The following is a 12,435-nucleotide window of genomic DNA, read 5'->3' on the forward strand; positions in this document are numbered from 1 at the left end:
TCACGACTGCGCATGCGCGAAGGGATAAACCCAATAGCGTAGCCCTTAGAGGGCGAAGCCTATACGAAATATAACAGTGCGTTTGACAGTGTCCTTGCGAAGTGCAGAAAAGTCGTGGGGCACTCTAAACCCAGTCCAGCTAGGGCTGCAGAGTTAGAGCAACAACAGAAGAACATGTACACAAGAAGGAGTTGCTTATGCAACACGTTCCAACCAGATGGAATTCATCTCTGGACATGATAAAGACATTGTTTAAGTTGAGAAGTACACAAAATATTTTATTTAACTGCTACTTCATAAACAAAATGCTGGTAAGTTTTTGCAGAACAAACGTTACGGCACTTCATTCGTTCATATGGCAGAACATTAAAAAAAAAATTAGACTATTTACACTACTTTTGAATTCATTATTTCCTTTTGCAATTAATCGCGATAAATCAGGGAAATTATGCGATTAATCGCGATTAAGACTTTGAATCGCTGCCCAGCTCTATAAAAACAAAACATTTACAGCCATCAACATCTGGCTTTCTCTTCAGTGGGAAAGGTTATGATAGGGAGAAAGTACCCTGCAGTAGTCACAGGTATTTATGGGCTCCAGCTCTGAGTGGCAATGATGGAAACACAAGTTTTTGCCCCTTTTCCAGCCATGATGATTACATGTACTTCGCCTTAGCCACAAATTCCATCCGTCTCTGCTCAAGCAGCACTCAGACATCGTTCCAAATTAGAAGTAGAGAGTTTGAAAGAGAGACTGGATGAATAACAGAAATAAAAAAGAAGCAACCACCTAAACATTTTCCCTGGGGTCCATTCTGCTTTCTACTGTTTACTAACCATAACTGTGGCAGAAAAAAGACGTTTTTTTTCGATGGTAAGGGATCAAAGTCAAAATACTTTTATTGGGATCCCTAAGGAGAAATTTGTTCTGGACATTGAGTAAATTACTTTGACAAAAGTCACAGACACAATGACAAGCACAGGGTTAAAAACAATTAAAAGACAAATGTACAGTCAACATATGGGCTACTCAAGGGCCTGTGCATATTGCAGATTTGCAATTTTTTATATTAAATAAGATAAAAGCAATACTTCAAAACAAAAAAACAAAAACAATTTCATTCATCTTTTCATCCATCACAGTCACAGATATACATTAAAAAATTCGTAGTCATGCGTATATCGCTGGTCATTAAAAAGCTTAATTGAGAGAGAGACAAATGAGTGCTTATAACTATTAGATTTACACAATGGAACCCTGTACCTCTTTCCCAAGTTCAACAGCTCAAACTGTGAAAACAAAAAATGTTGAACGTGACAGGGTACACAATAGCATACTTGCCCACTGGCAGTGGAAAGGAGTCTATAGTCTATCTATTTTTATCAGGTTTTCCTGTGTCTTGGTGGAAAAGGTGTATCAGACTGCACATGTCTGCCAGAAGTGTAGTATTTTATAGAAACAAAAAATATTAGAATTTGAAAGATGCTACAATCACACATCTAGTGGCCTTTAAATATTACAGGATCAAAAGTACAGTAAATAAGGGACATTAGCTCATTGAAAATCATTTTATGGAATCCTGTAAGTATTAACCCTGCAATAAAGATCCCATATGATGCTTTTTAGAAGTTGGTACTTGTAATTTGGGTTTTTACGAGAACATGTTTACTTGCTTCCTTGTTCAAAAACCACATTACTTTCTTCATGCTATCTCTCTGAAAATACCTGCATTGACCCTTTATCGGAAACAATCTGTTTTAGCGCCTGTCTCTTTAAGCTCCCCTGCTGAAAAAGCCCAGTATCTTCTGATTGGTCAGCATTTCCATGTCTTCCACATCTGCGCTCTAGGTGTCCCTACACCTTCTTGGCACCCGGGGAATGACTGTAACGGCACTGTATTGTCACTTTATACCTATATATACATGGTGTAGGTGGGTGACATCCCAACTGTACGGAAGTCCTTACAGCTCGTTTAAAGGGCACCGTTTCTGAATAAGGGCTGTGTGCATTTCCCTCTGGATTAGAGTTTTGATACTTTCACAGTATTTACATAGCACCGCAACCTTTTAAAAAAAAAAAAATGGAAATCTCACCTTTTTACAATGTGGGACCTTTATTTGTTTTTGTGTTTTGGGTCAGTTGGGGATAGCACAAAATTTTTTAAAAACTTTAGTGCGATTAAATTATTTAATCACGATTAATCACATTATTGTCATAATAAACTCGCGATAAATTGCACATTTTTATCTATTCTAAATGTCCCTTGATTTCTTTTTGTTGCATTTAAGTTTTTAATTATCATTTTAAAGCTCTTAGCTTATCTTATAATGTGGATGGGCTTGCTTTGTGCACAATGTATGTTTTGAAACATTAGCATATTATCTACTGTAGTGTTCAATTTCACACTTAACATTCACATTTGGAGGAACTAATCTCTCACACAATGTAACAATGTCCATCAATAAATGGGGGGGGGGGATATTGGCATCATTTGTGTGCTTGAACATCAAATGGTATTTCAGACTTGACGTGCTGCAAAGGACAAAACACAGATCACTTTGGTCTTGTCAGTGGAACATTTGGCAACTTTTAAAAAGTAAAATTTCCATCCAGAATCATATTGGCATCTATTTTTGCGCGCTTCATCCACTCAAAACGTAACATTACTACTCTTTGGCCGACTCGCAAGCCCAAACAAGTGTGTGCGGCATGCCTGTTGTTTTGGATCCGGTCTAGCTAGATTTTCTAATGTTACTAGTCGCTGCAACAGCATGTGAAAAAAACTACAAAGTTTGATAGGCCAATAAGAACATTAATCTCACGATAAAAACATTTACGTTGTTAAAATGGGTTTGCTACAATGCTGTTAATAACGCACTTAACTGACAGCAATAAAAAACTTACAAAGTTTGTTTGGCAAATATTAGCCGATAGTTGACTACTTATACATTCTGCAGACATGGAGCAGCATTATTATTCATTTACATATGTTTCTGGTAACCTGATGAATATAAGTGATCACTCTTTTAGCCCTGTTTTGGTCTCCACCAAATCATAAGACAAATATATGTCACTCCGATATGTGCACCAGCTTCTCACTGACTGTTTTTGGTGCTGCGCAGGTAGTGTACAATGCGATTATGGTAGCTTTATATGCAGCTGGATTGTGGCTTCAAATGAGATTGATAAAAGCAGTGAGAAAAAATGTGTGGGCCGTATAACCAAAATTAGCTGAAGGAAGCTAATATTATCATAGACCTGAGAAGAAGGGCAGGGTCCATTAATAACTCTCTATGGGTTCAGCACTGTTAACTTTTTTCTATTACATTTTTTGGGGGGGTATTTTCAACTTGGTTAATTGCATGACAAATAAATTGAATTTAGCTGTGAATCTGGCCAAGTCCCTGTGTTCTATTTTTGTCATGAAAATAAAGCCTGTAAAAGCTGCAAAGACCATGATTGCCCTTTGCACCATGTGAAGTTTTTTGCTTTACTACTTTTTACACATTTGATTGCTGCTCCATCACTGCTAACCCACTGTAGCACAGCATCTGACTCAAGCTATTTGTCAAGTTAAATAAAAGTAGCAACAATGTCCCCAGGGAGGCGTACATTTGACATTATTTTGGAGAAACTGTAATAGTATGTGGCATATGAACGGAAGGCATGGACTTTGATGGAGCTGAAGGGTAAGACAAGGAGGAGAGAAAAAAATGATAAAACATTTGGAGAACTGATGGGCTGATTGTAGGGGATTCATTTGGGAGTCGCCTCATAAAGATGAAGACCTGTCTTTAACTAATGTGGCAAGAAGACATACCTATAGGCCTTGTCTCTTTGTATATAAAGTAGATTTTAGTGGAGTTTTGTGACAGCTTGTCAGCCTAACTAATATCCAATTCCTGTTTGAGGCAGCAAGGTTGGATGGTTTAAGAGCACCACTTCTCAGTTTACGGAGACCATTTTCCACCAGCCAGACAATTATTTATTTATACATTCCCTTCTCACATTTATTTTTATTTTTTTTTACACAGAGGTGTGTAGGTCTGTGTCTACTTGTGTGGGTTTGGGTGTGTTTGAGCCATCTTGGAAGTGCAGTTTGGGTATCCTGCAGAACGCAACTTATCATTTGCACTAAAAAGTAATACCTTTGTTTTACTTATAAAAAATTGAGGTAAGAGTTTTCATTGGGTTTTCATTTTCATTTTCTGTTTTGTTTACTCCAAAGCTTTTTTAAGTAGCACAAACGTTATGTGAACCCAGCTAAATCAAGTTGAGTTAACTAATATTACTGATTTTACGTATTTAGATAAACTTAATTTTGTTAGTAAAAGTAACTCACTTGTACATGATACTAAACAATTTAAACGATTATGGGTTACTTGTAGCAACCTATAATTTAAGTTCCATTATGCCAATTTTTTAAGTAAAATGAACCTGAAATGTGTCACGTGTGATTATACTCCATCACAATGAGTCCAATCTACAACCTCTGGTAAATCAATCATGCTTCATTAACTTCTATTAAATGCATATATATATACCCCAAGCACTATATAGTGATTGTTACATCCTCTCTCATCATTAGGAATGTCATATTAAGAAGAACAACATGGATAGACAGATTTTAGGTTATACAATGTATTTATCTTTAAACAACCCATTGTTTTAAAAGTATTCTAATGGTACCATTTACCACTAGTATTACAAAACAAGCCATACATGTGATCAATAACTGCAACAAAAAGGTAATTTTGAGACATAACTTTACATTAAAATAGCAATAACAATTTTTAAAACATTTTTAAACAACTGTTGAATTACACACAGTACGTGTATCAACAACATGAGGCATTGAACAGTTAAGTCAGTTTTCATTTAAGGCACATTAGAATGAGACAAATGCCAACTGAAATTCTATTACCTGAAAAACTTGCCAAAAGATTTTTTCATCACATAGGATGACAAACTTACAAAGCCCAACCTCGGGTCAGCTGAGAAAAATCCATGCTCTTGGTTTTATAAACCTGAGCAAAGTAGGAAAGATTTAAACAGATTCAAACTTCTGGGATCAATTACTCTATCACAAACTGGTATTAAATCACAAATTAAGCATCTTTCCTAATGTAGTAAAGTTAACAACTTTACATACATAAATTGTAGTAATTGATCCCAGAAGTTTGAATCGGTCAACATCTTTCCTATTTTGCTCAAGTTTATAAAACCAAGAGCACCGATTGTGAATCTGTGCTCACAGTTTAGTTTTTCTTTTCTCAGCTGACCCCAGGGGGGCTCCGTACAAACTAAAGAGTTAGCTTTCAATTTAGTTTCAAGGCACAATAATTATATGACTGAAAAGGAAATCTGATTTTGCCACTGAGTTTTGGTAAAAAGAATTTTTAAATGTAAATACTATAAACTAAAAAGTCCTAAATAGAAAAAGTTGAACTAAGCATGATTATATCACCCTGAACATGTCTAGTCTCACCTTCCAAGGTGAGATAAGTGACAAGTTAGCTAAGACATCCTGTTGAAGAGATTTGTGTATTTAGATGATTGTTTAGACCGCATGGGGTCTATTCCAACAAAGACCCTTTGGTACATCTCAAATGTGTGCTGCAGTTTTGGTGGATATTTCATATCCAGGCAATAAGTAAGTCCAAGCAGTAGGCAGCATGCTTGTGACAAGTTGTTAAGACCTCTCACCACTGGATGTCCTGTGATGACCATGCCAATGGCATTGGGCTGATGGCACATGCAAACTTTCATTGTGAGCTTGGCGTACACCTAGCTTTCATCACGACTCTATAGGTGGAGACAAAAAAATTTAAAGTTTAGTTAGAGAAACAGGTAATGAGATACCAACATGCTTGCTCTACATTATCCCGCTTATTCCACAGGTCATAACAGGGCTACTCATAGAGGTTACTCGGTCGGGGCGGTTAACTTTACCACTGATGAGCACGACTCTCTGGAGGAAGCCAAGTCACGCTGTTCAGCTAACAAAGGAGCTAATTAAAGCACTGTAAGCCCTTTCCCTTAGAGCTCCGTATGAGTACAAAATATTTTACAAAACAGTTTCAGCCCTTCTATAATCAGAACTCCATGGCAACAATGTTATATTTGGTAATGGTCTGTTATGTAGAATTTGCAGATTGCAGAATGAAGTGATTGACCAATCAAAAACAGATATTTAACCAAGGCGTGTTGCAGCAATGATTTTGGAACACAAGATGTAAAGTTTCTTCAGCTTTAAATCATATTGCACGAAGCCTAAGTCCACATCACCAGTGTCCCAGTCACATGTAGCTACACATCAAAGTTTTCCTGTGCTCCAACCATGCTATGTTGGCCAATCATAATTTCTCATTATAACATTACTAATGCCTGTTTATCACATATACAGTGTGTAAATAAACAATTTTATAGCAATGGTAATCCCTATTAAATAAACACAATACCAATAGAGGACATTTTCTTAAAAATACTGATGAAAAACAGGTGATCAGTTAGATGGTTAGTCGGACAGACACACATAGCTTTATGCCTTAAACATGTGGTGGTCACTGATCAGTTGATCTTGGATCTCCCCCATGTACTCAGTCAAACATCTCAGAATCACTTGTTCAAAATGCACTGCCTGATGAAACCAGCACAACTCACACACCTGCATTTCCACTATTTATTCAACTGCAGTATTTGCATTCCCTTAATGCAGGGCCCTTATGAAATGTGTTATGGGTTTTTTAAATTCTCAATCTTAGCAATTTTGTCCATGATTCTGGTATCACAAAAACTTCTGGGCTCCACATTAGTCCAGCCATCAGTCTGTGACTGGTCCAATCCAGGCCATCCTCATCAAAAAAGTCAGGGCTAAACAACTTTTCTGGGGGAAACACTTATCCTAATTCTCATTTCTCACTACAGTTTTAGAAATTGTTTTGCATAACAAGACCATGTTGTCCTTTTACCTTGATGAGTTTCAACATCTGGGACTTGATTCTTTGACCGACAGCTCCTCTCTTTGCATTGAAAAGTGACACCATACTTGGAGTGTGTTTGTCCAACTGACATGAATGTCGGCTCAAGTGATATGCCATTGATTTTCTCTTCATTGATCTGCAAGCAGAAGTGTGACATCTTGGTTAGATATGAATGTATGAATGGGCGGTAGGCGTAAATGTGAAGCACTTTTAGATGTTGGTAGACAAGATAAGCGCCAAAGAAATGTAGTCTTTTAACCAATTGCCATTACTGAGTACTGTGGAAAACCAAATAAATGAATAAATAAATCAAAAAAATAAAACACACTGCACTACAAAATTATTCAGCCATACCTGTACATGACCACTTACTTTATTTTAGCTCCTTAGCTTTGCTGATTTAAGCTTACCTGGGGTGGTTCAAAGAGGGCAGGCCATCTCTCTAGCAGATCAGCAAAACCCGGGGCTTTGCCTACAGTCTCCTGTCTTTGGAATCTAAAGGTTCTGGACATCATCTCATTTATAACTCTGCCATTATTCTTTTTCTAAGTCTCAGAGATAAGTTCCTGCCTGAAACTCTCAAGGGAATCTTACGTTTCCCCTGCAGGAAGAGGGGCAAGGTAGTTCACCTCAGATTTTCTTGTTTTTTAACGTTCTTAGGTGGTGTCTTGTCTCCAGGAGATTTTTGCTGTGGAGAGTTAATCAATAGCTCTGGAATCCCATGTGTTCGAAGTTTGCTTTGGTAATTTCCTCTTTTATACTTCAGGCTCTGTTGCCATCCATACAGACCATTGAAAGAGCCTGGCTCCTTCAAACATGGGTGCCGTTTTATGAGAGCCTCTACTACTACAGGGGCGGCTGTGGCTCAGTGGTAGAGCGGTTGCCTGCCAATCGGAAGGTTGGTGGTTCGATCCCCGCCCCTGCAGTAATTGTCGAAGTGTCCTTGGGCAAGACACTGAACCCCGAGTTGCACGCGATGCTGCGCATCGGAGTGTGAATGTGTGTGAATGTTTATCTGATGAGCAGGTGGCACCTTGTACGGCAGCCCCGGCCACAGTGTGTGAATGGTGAATTTTTCCTGTAGATGTAAAAGCGATTTGAGCAGTTGTTAAAACTGGAAAAGCGCCAAATACTGTGGCAGTACTTAAAGCGGGAGCTGTTGCATGCAAATGGTGTGCAAACATCAACTGATGCTTAGTTGCAAGGGAAAATGTTATATTTCTGAAATGTCCTTGTATGCCTCACAATCTGTTTAACACTTATATTGTCTTCACTTTCAGGACCCTCTCAAATCCCTCGATTCTAATTGACCTGTGATGTTTTCAAGCAATTGAGATAACATATATGTTTGGCGAATGCAAAACAGTCTCCACTAGAACACAATTAAAATTTAAGTGTTGTTTGTTTATTGTCATAAGGTTATAATTTATGGTAAAAATACACTATGAGATCATTCTTATCTTGGAAAACAAGTGGTCAAATCCAGAAAAAAAATCTGAATTGAGTCAGAATTACATGTTTATCACAGCCAATAAGGTAAGGCCATTGATTTTCAGGTAGAAAAAATTTACTTTTACAATTTTTCTTCTTGTAAAATGTTTGAAATGGGTCATTTAGACCCGAATAACATACAAGGGTTAAAATAACGATGTTTTGCCTCAATTTGCATCGTCCGAAATCCAATGAGAAGTCCAAAAACTTGCTTTAGGAAGGGGTGTTTGGGAATCAACTTCACCTGAGGAAACACTTCTAGAAATCTGAGTCGGTGTTGAGAAATATTTGTGTAAAGATGGGACAGACTGGCTTCAGTTTGGGATGGAGCTATCACAAGTTCAACTTTTTCTTATGTATCTTGTGTTCTATCATTAGTGGGAGCAATCTGATGAGGGTCCAGTATTCATGGGAATTTCCTCCAATACTTCTTTGAGTGGAAAATGTAATGTGAATTAACGTTACTGAAACACACCACTCTACTGCTTACAGGCTAGCTAGCTAAATACAACAAAGAAGATGGCAGTTACAATTTTCTATCGCTAGAAAAGGATTATATAAAACTCACGGCTAAAACGTAATAACGTTAGCAATGGCGTATATTAGCTAGCTATCATGTATGTAGCCTGTCTTTATTAAATCTCAGTTAAATTGGCTTGGCTTAGCCTTAATTGTATCTCTTGGCTTTGGGGGTCTGTTTTCATTTAGAATTAGGATGCGTTAACACGGTGACCACACCGACTGCCGAAGTAGCGTTAGCTTCCAGGAGCACTGGGCAGCTAACTTAGCTTGCCATGCATGCAGGTCAGTAAGTACGATTTGCACGTTAGCCAGCTAACTTTAACTGCCAAATACTACATCTATAATCATCGGTTTAGCTGAATTCAAAAATTATCCAGCAAAAATTCTTACCGTTTCAACAAGCAACTGTTGAGTTCTGCAGCGCCGAGTGAATGAAGTCAAGTAAACAATTTCAAACAAGCTGTTGATACCTGTTGCCCAGGTCGAACACACGCAGACACATCGGGGGAAAGCGAGGATTACCTTTTTTACAACCTTTTGTGCATTCAGCAATCACAGACATTACTACTCACATAGATTGTGAATATCAGCTCACTTCTATAACGTATCATGAACACAATAATCACATAGTAATAATTACTAAAATAAAATGTGATAGTTTTATTCAAAATATATTGTTGTGTATGCACTGACACATTTGATTGTGATGATTTCAAAGGCGAGGTATATTGCTACTTTTTAAGATAAAAAAGAGAAATAAATTAAACCACAATTATTTCAAATATACTGTATTAAACCTACATGGTGGGTGTAGCACTTATTACAGTGGATCCTGTTTTCCCCCAGCATGCAGCACAGACAGGTGCCGTGTGTGTGTGTGTGTGTGTGTGTGTGTGTGTGTGTGTGTGTGTGTGTGTGTGTGTGTGTGTGTGTGTCTGTGTGTGTGTGTGTATTGTCCACCCAGACTCAATTTCCAGTTTGTCACAGCCTTTGCTGGATCAAACTGAAATGAGATATACTGAATTACACGAGTTTACACTTCATTGAGTAGCAGTGATTCTTTTGTTTTTTATTTTATTATTTATTTCAAACAATCAACAATGTTGCAAAAGAAAACAATAACAAAGTAAAACCACAAAGTTGAAACAAAAACAAAACAGAATTGACCAAAGACAAAAAAATTTATAAAAAAGGATAAGGTCCTGGCCCTACTTCACAAAATCATATTATTACAAAACAAATAGATATGGAAATACAGCGCACAACAGTCTTAATATTACTTTCAATACCTTCACATTACAATCCCATTCTTAGGTTTCGGTTTATTCATTCTGTATTGGTCTGGTATTGATTTTTTCAATCTATTTTTGAACTGAATGATAATATGGTTCTGTTTGATGTCATTGTTCAGTCCATTCCAAAAGGTCGCCCCGCAAACTGAAATACACACAGTTTTAACAGTATTATGCACAAGAGGTTGTTTGAACATACAATCTCCTCTTAGATGATATCCCCTTCTCTTACAATAAACATTGCACGTGTGTCACATGGCAAATTATGTTCTTAAACTCATAAATTGAGCAGTTTTGAATTACACAATGTTTATAAAAATATGATTAGTGTGCTCATACTACCCAGTGTGATTTATTATCCTAATTGCACTTTTTTGCAATGTGCTAATATTATGTAAGATGCTTTTGCCAGTATATCTCCAAACTTCCACACAATATAACATACATGGTAAAATAAGTGTGCAGTAAAGAGTATGTAGTGTATTTTGGTTCAATATGTATCTAGTTTTGCTCAATATACCAACATTCCTAGCTATCTTCATGCCCAAATATTTAATGTGGGGCTTCCAGCACAGTTTGTGGCCAAGTGTAACACCCTTACTCTTTCATTTATTTCATTATTAATTACTATTTTAACATCTGTATTTATTGTACAATTTCCAGATATCATGACTTTATTTTTGTTCAAAACATATTTGAATAAATAAAAACATTTTTGTGTCATGTGCAAAAGAAGTACATTTTAGTACATTTCTTACTTTACAAATGTAATTTACATTAAAGATAAACAGTTTCTGGCCTAATACTGACCTCTGTGGAATGCCACAGGAAATACTAAGGCTCACTGATCGGTGATCACACATTGAAATAAACTGACTTCTGTTTTCAATAAAGGTTTTTATCCAGCTATAGGCCACATCTCTGATGCCATACCTTTTCATTTTTTTAAACAGGATTTCAACATCAACAGTATATATTATTTTTTAGATCAAAGAAAACCACCACTGCATAGTTTGTTTTCAATACAATTTGTTCTTCTGCTAACTCAGTTAGTGCCATAGAGATTAATCTGCCAGGTCTGAATCCATGCTGACTGTCCATTTGTAAATTGTTTTTATCAAAAGAATTATCTATTTTGAAATTGTAATTTCCCCAACAGTATAAATTACTAAAGTTATTAAAGATATGTTATTCACTAGATCATTTTTTTTCCACATGGTCCATCACAGAGCATTTCATCCCTGTGTACTGGATATCTTTGACCAGTTTAGGGCCCACATTAACAAAGAATTTTTTTGAATGTCAAACTCATTCATATTTGTCAAAGTAATGTCATTAATCTTGAAGTTTTCTTTTTGTAATAATGGTGTTTCATATTGCTGTCACATTGTATTTGTTATTCTACAGTACTTTATTATAACAATCCTTCTTACATGCCCTCATTATGTAAGATAATTTGTTTTTATATTCCTTATATATTAACTTAAATTCTTTCATTCTATATTTTATATAATAAGGGTATCCTTTTTTACTTTACTTATGAATTATTTTGGATTTGTTTTGTTTTGAATTTGTTTTTTCTGAGTATTTCTTTTTTGTTGCAATGTTGTTTTATTGGATAGTTTTTATTATATAGAGTTGTAAATATGTCTAAAAAATAGTTCATATGCATTGTTATGGTCAGCTTACTTGTTTACTTCTTTCCAATTATACTTTATTAACTCATTTTATGATAAGCGCAATGAGATAACTGTTGTTGTGACTTTATTGCAGAGCCCTTTCCCACAATAATTTCAATCATGAGTCACTATAAAATCTTCTTAAGGCGTTTAAGGTTGTTCCACATGGAATACTTGACTTGGCTGAGAATTACTTGCTGCTTATACTTACTTACAGTGGTGTGAAAAAGTGTTTGGCCCCTTCCTCATTTCCTGTTACTTTGCATGTTTGTCACACTTAAGTGTTTCGGAACATCAAACCAATTTAAACAATAGTCAAGGACACACCAAACACAAGTAAACACAAAATGCAATTTGTAAATGAAGGTGTTTATTATTAAAGGTGAAATAAAATCCTAACCATCATGGCCCTGTGTGAAAAAATGATTGCCCCCCTTGTTAAAACATACTATAACTGTGGTTGTCCA

At 36.3% G+C, this 12,435-nt stretch overlaps 1 long non-coding RNA gene across 1 annotated transcript in view; it reads left to right on the forward strand.

Moving 5' to 3' along the window:
- LOC117951068 overlaps nt 1-9,013 on the forward strand; it is a 20,268-nt gene extending 11,255 nt beyond the window's left edge. The window contains exons 2-3 of the long non-coding RNA XR_004658047.1: nt 5,777-5,782; nt 9,002-9,013. This is a non-coding gene — a long non-coding RNA (uncharacterized LOC117951068). The remainder of the gene's footprint in view (nt 1-5,776; nt 5,783-9,001) is intronic.
- The last annotated feature ends 3,422 nt before the right edge of the window (nt 9,014-12,435 follow it).

This window comes from Etheostoma cragini, chromosome 9, assembly GCF_013103735.1.
Source record: "Etheostoma cragini isolate CJK2018 chromosome 9, CSU_Ecrag_1.0, whole genome shotgun sequence".
NCBI classification, from domain to species: domain Eukaryota; kingdom Metazoa; phylum Chordata; class Actinopteri; order Perciformes; family Percidae; genus Etheostoma; species Etheostoma cragini.